Source organism: Nothobranchius furzeri, chromosome 7 (genome assembly GCF_043380555.1).
Source record: "Nothobranchius furzeri strain GRZ-AD chromosome 7, NfurGRZ-RIMD1, whole genome shotgun sequence".
NCBI classification, from domain to species: Eukaryota; Metazoa; Chordata; class Actinopteri; order Cyprinodontiformes; family Nothobranchiidae; genus Nothobranchius; species Nothobranchius furzeri.
This window is the reverse complement of record NC_091747.1, coordinates 31082283-31095803: the sequence shown is the minus strand read 5'-3', so window position 1 is coordinate 31095803 and position 13521 is coordinate 31082283. Positions and strand designations below refer to the sequence as shown.

At 41.6% G+C, this 13521-nt stretch overlaps 1 long non-coding RNA gene across 1 annotated transcript; it reads right to left on the bottom strand.

Moving 5' to 3' along the window:
* Positions 1–451: 451 nt before the first annotated feature.
* On the bottom strand, positions 452–2819 carry LOC139070558 (uncharacterized). Its single transcript, XR_011521048.1, has 4 exons — positions 1891–2819; positions 1543–1649; positions 948–1056; positions 452–871 (listed from the first exon to the last, which is right to left on the bottom strand). It is a non-coding gene; the product is annotated as an uncharacterized lncRNA (long non-coding RNA).
* Between the last annotated feature and the right edge of the window lie 10702 nt (positions 2820–13521).

Sequence of the window (13521 nt, the reverse complement as noted above, 5' to 3'; positions counted from 1 at the left end):
TTCTTTAGTCATTACTAACACTCAATTTTACCTCAGGGCCTTCTGATCTTTAAACACTAAAACCTGTGGCTCCATCTCTGTGGCGTTTCTCAGACTCTGTAAGCTACCTGCACAGTCTAAGAAAACCCTGACCTGTTGCCTCTTACTAACCTCTGCTCTTCCTCGCAGAAGCTTCTGGTTCCTGATCTCCAGCAGTTACCTCTTCAGTCATCCGTCAAACATTTTAATAAACTGTTTTTAGCTCATTTGTCTCCTGAGTTTCTCTGCATGAAGGTCAGGTTATTGCAAAAATCATGACATTAGCAATTATTTTGCACCACTCTGTTAAACAGCTGATATTAATTTCAAGTGTATCTTTAAAAATACATTGAATGTCAAAGTGAATGAAAGGCATCCATTCAGCTTTCGGTGTCTAATGCAGGATTTTATGGACAGGCACCAAAACAGGAAATTTATAAATTGAGATTTATTTACTAAATCAGGTAAACCGTAATAAAACACTAATGTTTAAAGTCCGGAGGAGGGAGGAAGGCTTTATAGCAGGGGTATTCAATTCTAGTCCTGGATGGCTGGTATCCAGCACGTTTTAGTTGTTTCCCTGCTCCAACACACTTGAATCAGTGGTTGAATTACCTGTGCAGCAGCTCTGCAGAAGCCTGTTAATTATCTGCTGACTGAAATCAGGTGTATTGAAACAGAGTTAAAACTAAAACGTGCTGGATACCGGCCCTCCAGGCCCAGAAGTAAATACTCCTGCTTTATAGGCACAGAGAACTCCCATCAGGATCCTGGAGACGGCACAAAGAGATGACGACATGAGTGTGCCCTCCCAGATCACACCAACACCACCTGACCACATGGAGAAATGTGTCTGTAGGAAAGAAAAACTGGTGATGTAAGAGATTAAACAAAAACTACGAACAAAATCAATTTTACAGTTGTTTAACCTGCTGAGCATCGTCTCCCCAAAGAGCTGCACAAAGGTGCAACTGGCTCAGAACCAGGGTGCTCCGTTATGCAGGTGGTCACCTCCTCCTGCTGACACCCGAGGATTACCTACAACAAAGGGAAAACTGATATCAATAAGGAAATAATTAAATCAGAGCTAAAAGTTTAAATTTAGTGTGACGTTTGAGATTGTGGGAAATAAATGTGGACATTATGATTTTCTATTGTGGGATCAGTACCTTGGGCGTTTCTCTGTAGCAACATTTTGTCTGGCTGACAATGAAGTAAAAAAGTCACCAGTTGAGGCAGAGTTAGACTACATTACTCCAGCTAAGCTAAATGTAGCTAAAATAGACACTAGTCACCAGACTATGGTTACTATAGATTTACTAGAGAGTTACATCATATAATCCATTCGTTTCACTGAAAAAGGAGCAGGCAGAACTATGAACTTGTTTAGCCCGTCCAAGTAACATGGAATAAAAAATACATGTATCTGTATGTAAATGTAGTTTAAAAGTCTTCCCACAATAGCTCATGTAAATTCTGAGTTATACCATAAAAGTCCTGCAGTTCCACTAAAAGAGTATTTACCTGCAAAACAGCCTGTTAGCTCAGCTTTCTGCTGCTTCCTCTGTAGCAAGTTAGCAGTACACAGGTTAGCTCTAATAGCTGCAAAGTCTCTGATGTTCCACAGGTTCCTGAAAAATTAGCAAACTTATTAACATAAACCGCAATAATTTATTCCATGAAACCAGTAATGAATATGTTAAGATGAGTTTTTAATACGTCTCTCTGGAACAATAGTCCATTGTCCTGAGGCTAGCACAATGGCTTGCTTAGCAGCTAGCTAGTGAGCTAGCGTCTGGTTAAAACCAACTTAAAAAGTGGCTTAACTTACAGATGAACTAAGAAAAGATAAAATATATTATCAATACTCACTTTAGATCCTCAGTAGACACCACAGACAGCAGAAATAACCTGTTTGGGGCTCAAAATTCATGTTGTTGACCAGGTGGAAAAAAATGTCTTGGAGGCTACATCACTTCCAGGTCACTGAACTGTCACTCAAGAGAAACCACTGTCCTATGGGAGAGGACTTCTCAGAAGTCCCGCCCACCCGAAAGGGTTGTGTCAGAATTGCAACCAAAAACTCAGGGATTGCAAAGGAGAAAGCCAGACAGTGTAAGTGCAAATCTGGTAGTGAGAGCAAAGCTCTGAGCAGCGAGAACAAAACTAAGGAAATTGATAACAAAAACACATAGAGGCAAACAGAAAAAGGAAACATACTTTGTTACTCATTTTAAGAAGTTGATTCAGATAGTAAGTTTTACTTTTGAAACATGTTTTTTTTCCTTTAGTCAATATTTTTGTTCTGTCAATTTCTTAATTTTTGTTTGACCGTCAAAGTGTTTTTCTTGATCATTTTAAGAATCTGATTCAGATCGTAAGTTTTTCTTTTGAAACCAAGGTTTTTTCTCTCAATGTCTTAAAATTTGTTTGCTCTCCAAAGTGTTTTTCTTGATCCTATTGGCACAAATCTAATCCCATACAACTACCCTTTACCCCTTTTCAAGAGCAAGAGGCAAAGTCCCTGCTCACAAGTGCGCTCAGAGAGATCACTGTCTCCTTTTAAAATGACCTTCAACAAAGGGCTCTGTCACAAAATTGTCTTTAAATTGAATCTAACTTCTTAGTTTTGGCTTTTTAAGCACATCAACTTTCCACTGGTCTTTTTATATCTGAAATGAAGTCAACATTTATTGTGTATTCACGCTGTATTGAAAAATAAAGGTGTGCTGTTTAGCAAAGAGAATATTGCTGAATCATCATTTGACCAGGGAAATCTATGAAGCTTGTCCCAATTGAAAATTTTTCTAGTGAGCCTATCTTGGGATAAATGCACAAGGTGATTCCACAAATGCATAACTTCGGCTCTCTGTTTTATCACACAGGGCCTCCACCCTATATCACCCTCTATGGCAGCCCTAGTGGTATACTTGTGAACTCCTGAGAAGCACCTCATAGCTCCATTCTGCAAGAGGTTACATTCAGGTGCCTCACCAAAGCCCCAAATACCTGCAGCATAAAATAATACAGGAGCAACCATGGAATCATATAATGAGGTAAATGTAGAAAAACCCAAGTCAGGACACCACTTGAACTTATTAACCACCCCACCCAATGCTCTCCCTGTCGATTCCAGCAATGATCTTCTACCTTCATTAAATAATAATAATAATAGATTTTATTTGTAACACACTATACATTTCAATGAAATCTCAAAGTGCTACAGTAGGAAATCAGAAACAATGTATGGAATAATTAAAAACAATGAATAAAAACAAATACATACATAAAACCATACAATGCTAAGTTAACACATGGTAAAACAACTGCAATACCAATCATTTTGGAAAAGCTTGTGTAAATAAAAATGTCTTCAGATGTTTTTTAAAACATTCAACACTCTGAGGTGCTCTCAATGTTTCAGGGAGTGTGTTCCACAGGCGTGAGGCTGCTGCTTGAAAAGCTCGATCTCCCATGGTATGAAGTTTTGTTCTGGGCTGTTGCAGGAATTGAGAATTTCTAGAGCGAAGATTTCTTGAGATGATGTGGATAGTAAGGAACTCTTTAAGATAAATAGGAGCATTTCTGTGGATACACTGATAGGTAAGGAGACCTAGTTTGTATTTAACTCTATAGGGGATTGGTAACCAATGAAGAGACTTCAGTACAGGTGTAATGTGGTCATGTTTGTGACCCCTTGTCACAATTCTGGCAGCACAGTTCTGGATGTGCTGAAGTTTCTGTAGGCATCCACTAGAAATTCCAGTAAGTAAAGAATTGCAGTAGTGTAGCCTAGACGAAACAAAGGCATGGATCAACTTCTCAGCATCTGATTGGGTAAGAAACGGGCAAAGACTTGCTATGGTTTTTAGATGGAAAAATGATACTTTAGAAAGGTGACGGACATGATTTTCAAGTGATAAATGTTGGTCCAGTTTGATTCCGAGATTAGTGGTAGATGTAGAAAATGTTATGTTACTACCTAATATGGTAATTTTTTTAGGTTAGAAGATTTGACCTGATGAGGAGTACCAATGAGCAGTACTTCTGTTTTGCTGCTGTTTAGCTGGAGAAAAATTTCAGACATCCATGCCTTTGTCGCATCACATCCAGGCATGCACTAAGAACAGAAAGTGTAGATGACGAGTGTTAGCAGAGTCGCTTTCGGGCTGCGCCCTTGTACTGGAATTTGAGTGGTAATAAATGAGATAATCATACAGTCTTCTTTCATGACGGGGGACTCCACCACTGCACCTCGGCCATCTGCTACCGCTTGTGACAGACAGTCCTTTTCCACACCGTGGGTGGAGCCTTACCCATCCTTTTATTGTGACATGAGTTCATTCATTATAACGTACACCTGTAGACACTCAATCCAACACCCCCACTTGTATACAGGTTAAGAAAAGGCAAGGAAACCGAAATGCGTACCGACTCAATTTCACATTCCAAACATGAATACAGAGAACTTTTCCAACTTATACTTTGTTACTGGTTTTGTCATCATATCTGCGACCATTGATTCAGTTGGACAAAACTCAATAAGTACTCTTCCTTCATGTACTGCTGACCGTATGAAATGGTACTTTACATCTATATGTTTGCATCTTTGCCTGTTCACTGGATTTTTTGACAAAGCTATTGTCCTCTGATTGTCCTCAAAGATCTTAGGTGTTTCATACTCAAACACATCAATGTCTTCAATCAAATAAGTTAAATACATGCATTCCTGAATTGTTGCCGCTAATGCCATGTATTCAGCTTCACAAGTTGATAGCGCTGTAGTAGTCTGCTTTTTGGATTTCCATGATATTAAAGGGCCATTTCCATTTAGGCTTATACAGTACCCTGTCATACTACGTCTATCAGAAGCGTCAGATGCCCAATCCGCATCACTGTATGCTTGAAGACCTAGTTTTCCACTTGAACATTTTCTGAAACACAGTTCTTTTTCTTGATTACATTTTAAGTACCTCAGAACATGCTTTACTGCTGTCCAATCATCAACAGTTGGCACATTAAAATGTTGTGACAGTTTACTAACAACATAGCATAGATCAGGTCTGGTACCGTAGCTCAGATAAATAAGACATCCAACAGCTTCACGATACTTTCTCGGATCTGCTAATGTCTCACATGCATCAGAATGAACCCATTTCTTCTCACAAGGTGTTGACCTCGGCTTACAGTTTTGCATATCAAATCTTTTTAGAATGTTCTCCACGTATGTTTTCTGTGACATCTTAATACACCCCGCTTCCTGAAGGAAATCTATTCCTAAAAAATGATTAAGCTTTCCCAAGTCTTTCATTTGGAACCTAGAAGAGAGCATTTCCTTTACATCCAAGAGCACTTTATCATTGTTAGCTGCAATAAGTAAGTCATCCACCCACACCAAAATGATTACTATTTGGCTTTCAGTTTCCCTTGTATAAACACAATTATCAGCACGATTTTGTCTGAATCCACAACTGTGTAAATAATCATGCAATGTTTGATTCCAATTACGTCCCGATTGTTTCAATCCATAGAGTGATTTCTTCAATCTATAAACCAGTTTATGTTTCTCACTAGACTCTGTTTCAAAACCTTCTGGCTGTTCAATGTATATCTCTTCATCTATTGGTGCGTGTAGATAAGCCGTTTTTACATCCATTTGAGACAACAACATGCCTTCCTGGACGGCTTTTTGCATCAGGATTCTCACACTAGCTAAATCGGCAGTAGGTGAAAAAGTCTCTCCATAATCAACTCCCATTGTTTGACTAAAACCCTTTACAACAAATCGAGCTTTGTATCTGTTTGAGCCATCGGAGTTTCTCTTAACGGTGTAAACCCACTTACCCCCCACTGCCTTTTTACCCTCTGGTAGAGTGGTTACAGAGAACGTGTCATTTTCCTTGAGTGATTGAATTTCTTCTTCCATTGCTTTTTCCCATTGTTTTGACTCGCTTGACACAATAGCTTCAGAAAACGACTTTGGTATATCACACAACAGTTTATAACAATAATCCAGGTTAGTTAGAATTTGCTCGCTTTCGCACTCTTTTGCATCCGAGACATAATCACTCAAATAATCAGGTCTCTTTCTAACTCTGGATGGATAACGCTTTGCTCCATCGTCAACGGTTTCCTCAGTTTTGACTTCAGAATCCGTTTGACTGCTTTCCATCGGCTCTGGAATTTCCACATGCGAAGTGGTTTTTTGTTCTTTTGTCTGCTCAGATTCACTTTGCTTCATAGATCCAAAGATCTCGTCTTCAAAAATGTGGTCACTCTGCGTTTGTTGATCTGTTGTGGCTGGATTTAATATCTTAATCAACCTGTGTTTTTCAACTTTGCCAGATTTCGGAAAATAGACGAAATATGCAGGACTATTTCGATCATATCCCAAGAAAACTCCTTTATCACATCTAGAGTCCAGCTTTCCTCTGTTCTGTTTATAGGCATAACACAATGACCCAAATTTTTTCATCCTTGAAAGATTGGGTCTTTTCCCAGTCAGCATCGTGTACGGTGTCAGCCCTGTACGTTTATTAAAACATCGATTTCTGATCACTCCCGCTGTTTGGACGGCATATGGCCATAAAGACTTCGGCAACTCGCTCTCAATTAACATGCATCTTGCCATATCAAAGAGCGTGCGCCAGTTCCTCTCTGCCGTTCCGTTTTGATGCGGTGAATACGGCGCCGACGTTTCATGTCTAATACCGTTTCTGCTTAATAAATCTCGGAACTGCCGGCTTGTAAATTCCGTTCCATTATCAGAGCGAATGCATTTGATTTTCCCATATGAAGCCATGTCTGCAATAAACTTTTCGGTTGCTTGAGTTGTATCGCTTTTTTGTTTCAAATTATACACAAATGTCGCACCCGAAAAATCATCAACAAAGGACAAAACAAATTTGAACCCTTCTTTAGAGTTTGGTGTAATCGGACCAGCTAAGTCCGTGTGCACCAGCTCTAAAGCTGCGCTGGCTTTTTCATCTGGTTCTCGATTCCTGGTTTGCGTAAACTTTCCTTGAATGCACGCTTCACATTGTAAATTTTTGTTCGTTTTACCTGTAATTTTCATCCCGTCAACAACATTTTGTAGGTTTTGAACGTCATCATAATTACAGTGGCCTAAAATTTCATGCCACGTTTGCATATCAAAACAACCATTGCATTTGTCTTCGCACTCTTTCACAGTGTTCATAAAGAACAGTCTCTCTTGTTCATAAATTGGAAACTTTGTTCCGTCGACATGTTTAAGAAAACTGTCCCCATGTTTGAAAACCACCGTGGCTCCATTACCAGTCGCTGCTTTAACTGACAGAATGTCTTGAGGAAACTATGGGATGTACAGTGCTTGTTTCAGTGTTACCTTGTGACTGCGTCCTCTGCTGTCCAGCATACTTATCTCGGCATCTCCACGCCGTTGCGCAGCTCCTCTGCTCCTCTTCCCGTCAGCCAACTCCACGCAGTGAGCCTCCGGTCTAAAAGTCTCATCAAAAGTCTTAAAGCTTTCAATCTTGGTGATGATGTGCGATGTCGCTCCCGTGTCCACCAGAAGCTGTGTAGTCATCATCTCTGGTCCGTCGTCCCGGATCCTCTGGAGTCTGGAACTGATCTGGAACGCGTAGTCCTTCTCCTTGTCCTCCGCGACTCCTCTTGCTTCATCTCTTTTCACTCTCCTTCTGCAGGTTGCGTCTTTGTGTGTATTACTGCGGCAATAACTGCACCACACTTTGGATCGGCACATTCTTGCTGTGTGCCCCTTCAGTCCACATTTAAAACACACAATCTTTGATCTTCCATCCACTGTTCGCCATGAAGCGGATTCCTGGTCAGGATGCACTTTTGTCCTCATTACGTTGTCATCAGTTACCGCTGCACGCATTCTCTCGGTGTCTTCATAGCTTCTCAGTTTTACTTTAAATTCTGGAAATGTGATTTTTGCATCACTCTGGGTAATGTGCACAATAAGGGGTTTAAATGTCTCTGGTAGGCCTTTCATTATCATTGCGATCAGAAGCCAGTCACTCAGTGACTCTCCAGCATTTTTTAGCGCTGTAATGATTGCCTCTGCTCGGATAATATAATCCGTCACACTCTCGTTCCTTTCATTTGTGAGAGAAGTCAATTCTGTGTACAGACTTATGATCCGTGGCTTGCCCACTCCAGCATAATAATCTCTTAATATCTTCAGTGCTTTCCGACCGTCATCAACTGCATCTCTCATGATTAACGATAAACTTTAATCATCCAAAAATTGGATCAACTCCGCATACGTTTCGGCGTTCTTATCAGCATCTTCGTCATCTTCTTCCTCACCTTCAGGCACCTCCGTCTTTAAGATGACATCCTTCAAGCCTTGCAATCGGAGATGACCGAGGAACTTAGTTTCCCATAGTTCATACTTTCTTTCATCTCCATCAAATTGCAAACGGGAATATCGACTCCCCGACTCTGCTGCGTGTCTTCTCATGGTGCGTAAAGACGCTCACTCACTCAATCTGTGTCAAACTCCTCACACCTGCTGGTGACTCGCTGATTCAGGTACGCCGCCCTTCCTTCTCTGTTTGCAGATTCCTTCCGCCGCTCACCTGGGCCCATAACCTGTTAGCAGAGTCGCTTTCGGGCTGCGCCCTTGTGCTGGAATTTGAGTGGTAATAAATGAGATAATCATACAGTCTTCATGACGGGGGACTCCACCACTGCACCTCGGCCATCTGCTACCGCTTGTGACAGACAGTCCTTTTCCACACCGTGGGTGGAGCCTTACCCGTCCTTTTATTGTGACATGAGTTCATTCATTATAACTTACACCTGTAGACACTCAATCCAACAACGAGGAAACTGAATCAATTTTAAGATAAAGCTGTGTATCATCAACGTAAGAATGGAAGGATATCCCAAAATTTCTAAAAATATCCACAAGTGGGAGCATGCATACAATAAAGAGAATTTGGCCAAGAACGGATCCCTGGGGGGGGCCCACAAGTCATGTTGTGGGGTGATGATCGTGTCTCCTCCAAAGCCACATAATCAGTTCTCCCAGTGAGATGCGACTGGAACCACTGGAAAACGATTCCAGTCAGTCCAACTTTGGTCTGAAGCCGATGGAGAAGAATATCATGGTCCACAGTGTCGAAGGCGGCAGTAAGGTCTAAAAGAACAAGGAGTGAGACAAAGCCCTGGTCAGTAGCCACAAGTAAATCATTAATGGCTCTGACCAGTGCCGTCTCCATACTGTGTGCAGAGCGAAATCCAGATTGGAAGGGTTCGTTGCGGTTATGTCATCGTCTCAATTTTGATTTGCCAGTGATAGACCGCGAGGGTAACTTTAACCGTGCGGAGACGAAGAGGAGGCGAAAATTTGATAACAAGTTCAAAGAGAACGTGCGCTGCAGAACACTGGGGAGCAATGGGGGTTGTATGAACTAGTCGACTTCACTATAGTGACTTTTTATGCCTGTCATCGACTAGTCGCTGTCACGTGATAATGACCGGCAAGATGCAGCCCTCGGAAAAGACAGCAGCCTGCTGTCAGCAGGTGACAAGCTCCTGTGCTTGGGGGGGGGGCAACGCGCTGTGCCAGAGCGTCGGTACTGACTTGCGATCGCTCATGTCGGTTCATTTCCTTTAATATTTTCTGTCTTTTATTTGCGCCTGATGTGTTTCGCTGCTGTGGAGCGGGGCGCATCACCTTGTCCTCCGGTGATGCACCGATCACTGATGCGGCCACCAAGCAGCAAGCACTCCTCTGTTTTTGCGGTCGGTAGATCTTTTAGAACTGCAGTTCAAAGGTAACTCATAAGGTGAATATATATGAACCCAGGTAGCAGTTTTTCTTTAGGATTGAGAGGAGATGCAGGAAGATAATCAACAGGCAGGACAGAAAAATAGTCAAATAAAAACAAGTTAGTTTTTGTACCTGGTGGTTGCAACAAACAGACACCATTGAAGGTAATCAGAAGTGAGGAACAGAAAATGAAATAATTATTTTAATGTTTAGAGCAGCAGGAACTCTGAGAGGCTGCAGGCGCATCAGTGAGTTTGCGGCCGCTGCGCAGGGGGAGGGGGGAGAGGGCTGAAGCAGAAACTACCGTTGTTAAAAGAAATGTGTTTAACTTTGAAAATGCGGGTGCAATTTTAATTGTCAAAAACTCCAGCAAACCATTGTTTCAATTTACTCAAATAGAAATTGAGGCCTGCCTCTAATTCTGGCCCTCCTTCCAATAAAGGCCTGGAGCTTGATGAGCTTGAGTCAAATACAGGCCCGGGTCTGTATTAGAGGATTTACGGTATAATAATCCACAGAATCTGTAACTGATGGAAAACATTTAAAAGTAGAAAGCTTTTGGATGCAAGATTTTAGTTAAGCTGAGGCTATATTTCTCAAGTTTCTGAAACTAATTTGGCACTTTGGTTTAGAGTAGATGTTTGGTATAGTCAGGTCCAAGACAATAGCCTTGTAGTTCGGACACACCCAGATCGTGAACTTGGAGATTGTTAATAGGGGCACGGTCAGAGATATCCAGGTCGAGTATATGCCCCCTAGTAGGAGTAGGCCTATCAATATGCTGTTTCATGTTCACACAGTCAAGGAGTCCAAAAATTTTACAGCCATCGGACTTGAAGGAGAGTCAACATGAATGTTAAAATCTCCAACTACAACTATAATAGATGACATTGCACCCATTGTTGTCAGCAGGTCTTGTATTTCTGTCATAAAACCAGAATTTATTTTAGGTGGGCGGTATATGAGTAAAAATGTCATGGGTTTATGTGACATAAACTTAAAAGAAAGACATTCAAATGTGGACATTTTGGGCAAGGAAAGAGGGGACAGTTGTAGATCAGAATGGTAAATAACTGCCAGACCCCACGTCCAGAACATCTAGCTCTCTCCAGGTAAATTTACCCCTGAAGACAGGCCTCATTTAATACAATGTCAGAATCTGGTCTGTGCCAAGCACATTACATCAGTGTTCATGTCAGTTATATAAGCTTGTATTAGACTAGATTTATTTGAGAATGACTGGGCATTGAATAATCCCACTTTAATACTGGAACAGGGCTTACATTTCTGGAGAGGGCGAAGCAGACGAAAGTCCACTCCACGCTTCTTCTTCCATCCAGTTCGTCGAAACAAAGGCAAGGGTCCAGGCAACGACGATAAAGGTCCAGCCGGCCGTGACAAAGGCCCAGAAAGTACTGGTGAAAATTCTGCATGCAGAGGTGACAGTGAGTGCGTTTACATGCAGCCAGTAACCCTTTTAAAACCGGAATATTCACAATAACCCGGTTCCGCAGGTCCATGTAAACACTGCCAAAAACCCGGATATGCTCATAACCGGGTTTTTAAAAACCCGGTTACTACACCTGGGGTAACCCTTTTCTAACCCGAATGTTTGGTCGTGTAAACGCATATCGGGATATCCCCATCGAAGCGTGTGTTCTGCGCATGCTCTGTTCGCAAGGAATCTTGGTCTTTTGAGTAGCGAGACGTCTTGTACGTGCCAGAACACCGGAAGTAAACAACAAGTTTGGAGCAACATAGCGAGTCGCGGCACAGCACCACACTTTTGGAGTGACGAGGAAACTAAAGCGCAAGCAAACACGGTTGCTATCTCTTCCGAACTGGGAAACATGTTGTTGTTTTCACGGATACCGGAACAAGAAGAACTGGAAATGACGCATATTGTGTCTGGACGTAGTCCATACGTCCTGACGCTACCCCAACGTCCGCATTTAAATCGGGTTATGCAAGTTAGGGGTAACTCTTTCTATTTATGCTTGTAAACGGGTTATTCTGATCAACTCAGAAACCCGAATACCGACCTTAACCCGATCATAACCCGGATATTGGCTGCATGTAAACATAGTCAGTTTGGGTGGAGGTCCATCCAGCAGGGGCCCATGAAGGGAAATTTGAGGCCCACTCAGCCAAGGTGGATACCTAGGCTGAGGGGGTAAAGGCCAGGGCATCAAAGGTAGAGGCCTAGGCACCATTGGTGAAAAACCAGGTGGCAAATGTAAAAATTCCAGGTGGGAAAGGCCCAGACAACGATGATGGTGACCCAGTCAAATACCCCAAGGGTGAAGATCCAGGCAGCAAAGGTAGAAATCCAGGTGAAAAAGGCCCAGTCAGCAATGATGGTGACCCAGCCAAATGTACCAAGGGTGAAGATCCAGGCAGCAGAGGTAGAAGTCCAGGTGGGAAAAGCCCAGTCAGTGATGAAGGGAAACCAGCCAACAATGGTGATGATGTGAAATGTCACGTTCTCATGAAAAACAAAACCAAGATACTTATAAGTAACAGAATACATTAATTATATTTCACCAAAATTAAATACATGATCACTTCTATTTCAAAAATGGAAAATCTGTGTTTTTTCACAGTTTATAGTAAGTATCCATTTGTTGCACCGAATGTTCATAATATCCAACATTTTTTGCAAGTTTAACTCATCATCAGCAATTAAAACAATATCGTCGGCATATAACAAGATACTTAGATTTATATCCTCGACTGGTATACCCAGGTTTGCAGACTTCATTTCTTCTGCCAAATTATTAACAGCAAACAAAGTAGGGGAAAATAATATCCCTGTTTAACCCCAAATGGGGTAAGAAACCAATGTGATGTCCAGCAATGGTCAGGTTTTAGGTACAGTTTGACCCTTCAACATCTGGTCAAAATGGAGACACAAGACTGCATGTTTTCCCTTTAAATCGGCCTGCCTTCAACCCATCAGCTGGAGCTCAGAGCCTCTCTGCAGCTCTGAACACATGATAAGGTATTGTCAACAATGATGTTCCCTCCTCAAGGTCCAAGCTTCCCTTATCATCCTACAGGATTCTTCATGCCTCTGAATTAGGAACACTCGCAGCTCGGATTAGTTGCTAAATCATAGACTGATTTATTAAATTAAATATTAACTTTTAAAACTTATAAGTTAAATAATCATTAAATAAACGTTTGTTTATGGCTACTTATAATAATCATAATATAATGAGATGCTTTCATTAATCTGTGCTTGAGTGATTGAAGTTTGAAATTAATGTTATGTTATGATTACATTGATTGATATATGTTTCAGCATGTTGATATGACAAGGTCATTACCATTTGCACTCACACAAGGACAAAGTAAAGTTAAGTCAAACGCGTGACACATAGATAGTCCTTTACCCCAGATCAGAGCATCGGTATCAAGGAAGGCGTGTTTCTGAGGTTGCCTTGGTAATATTCCTCAACTTGTCAACCTCTGGTTGGCTACACAAATCATAACATGAGAACATTAAAACTGGATCACTCTGGTGATTCAGCAGTTCAGTTCAGCAGTTCAGCTCAGGTCTTGAGAAAGCTTCAGACCAGCCATCTGAAGCAAAACCTCTGTAACCCATCAAAGCTTTTGACACGTCATCAAAATCTTTTTGTACCTGCAAAACTGATACAGCAAACGGTTCCTGCAGTGCAAGCTGATGTTGTTTCGACTCCTTAAGAGTCCAC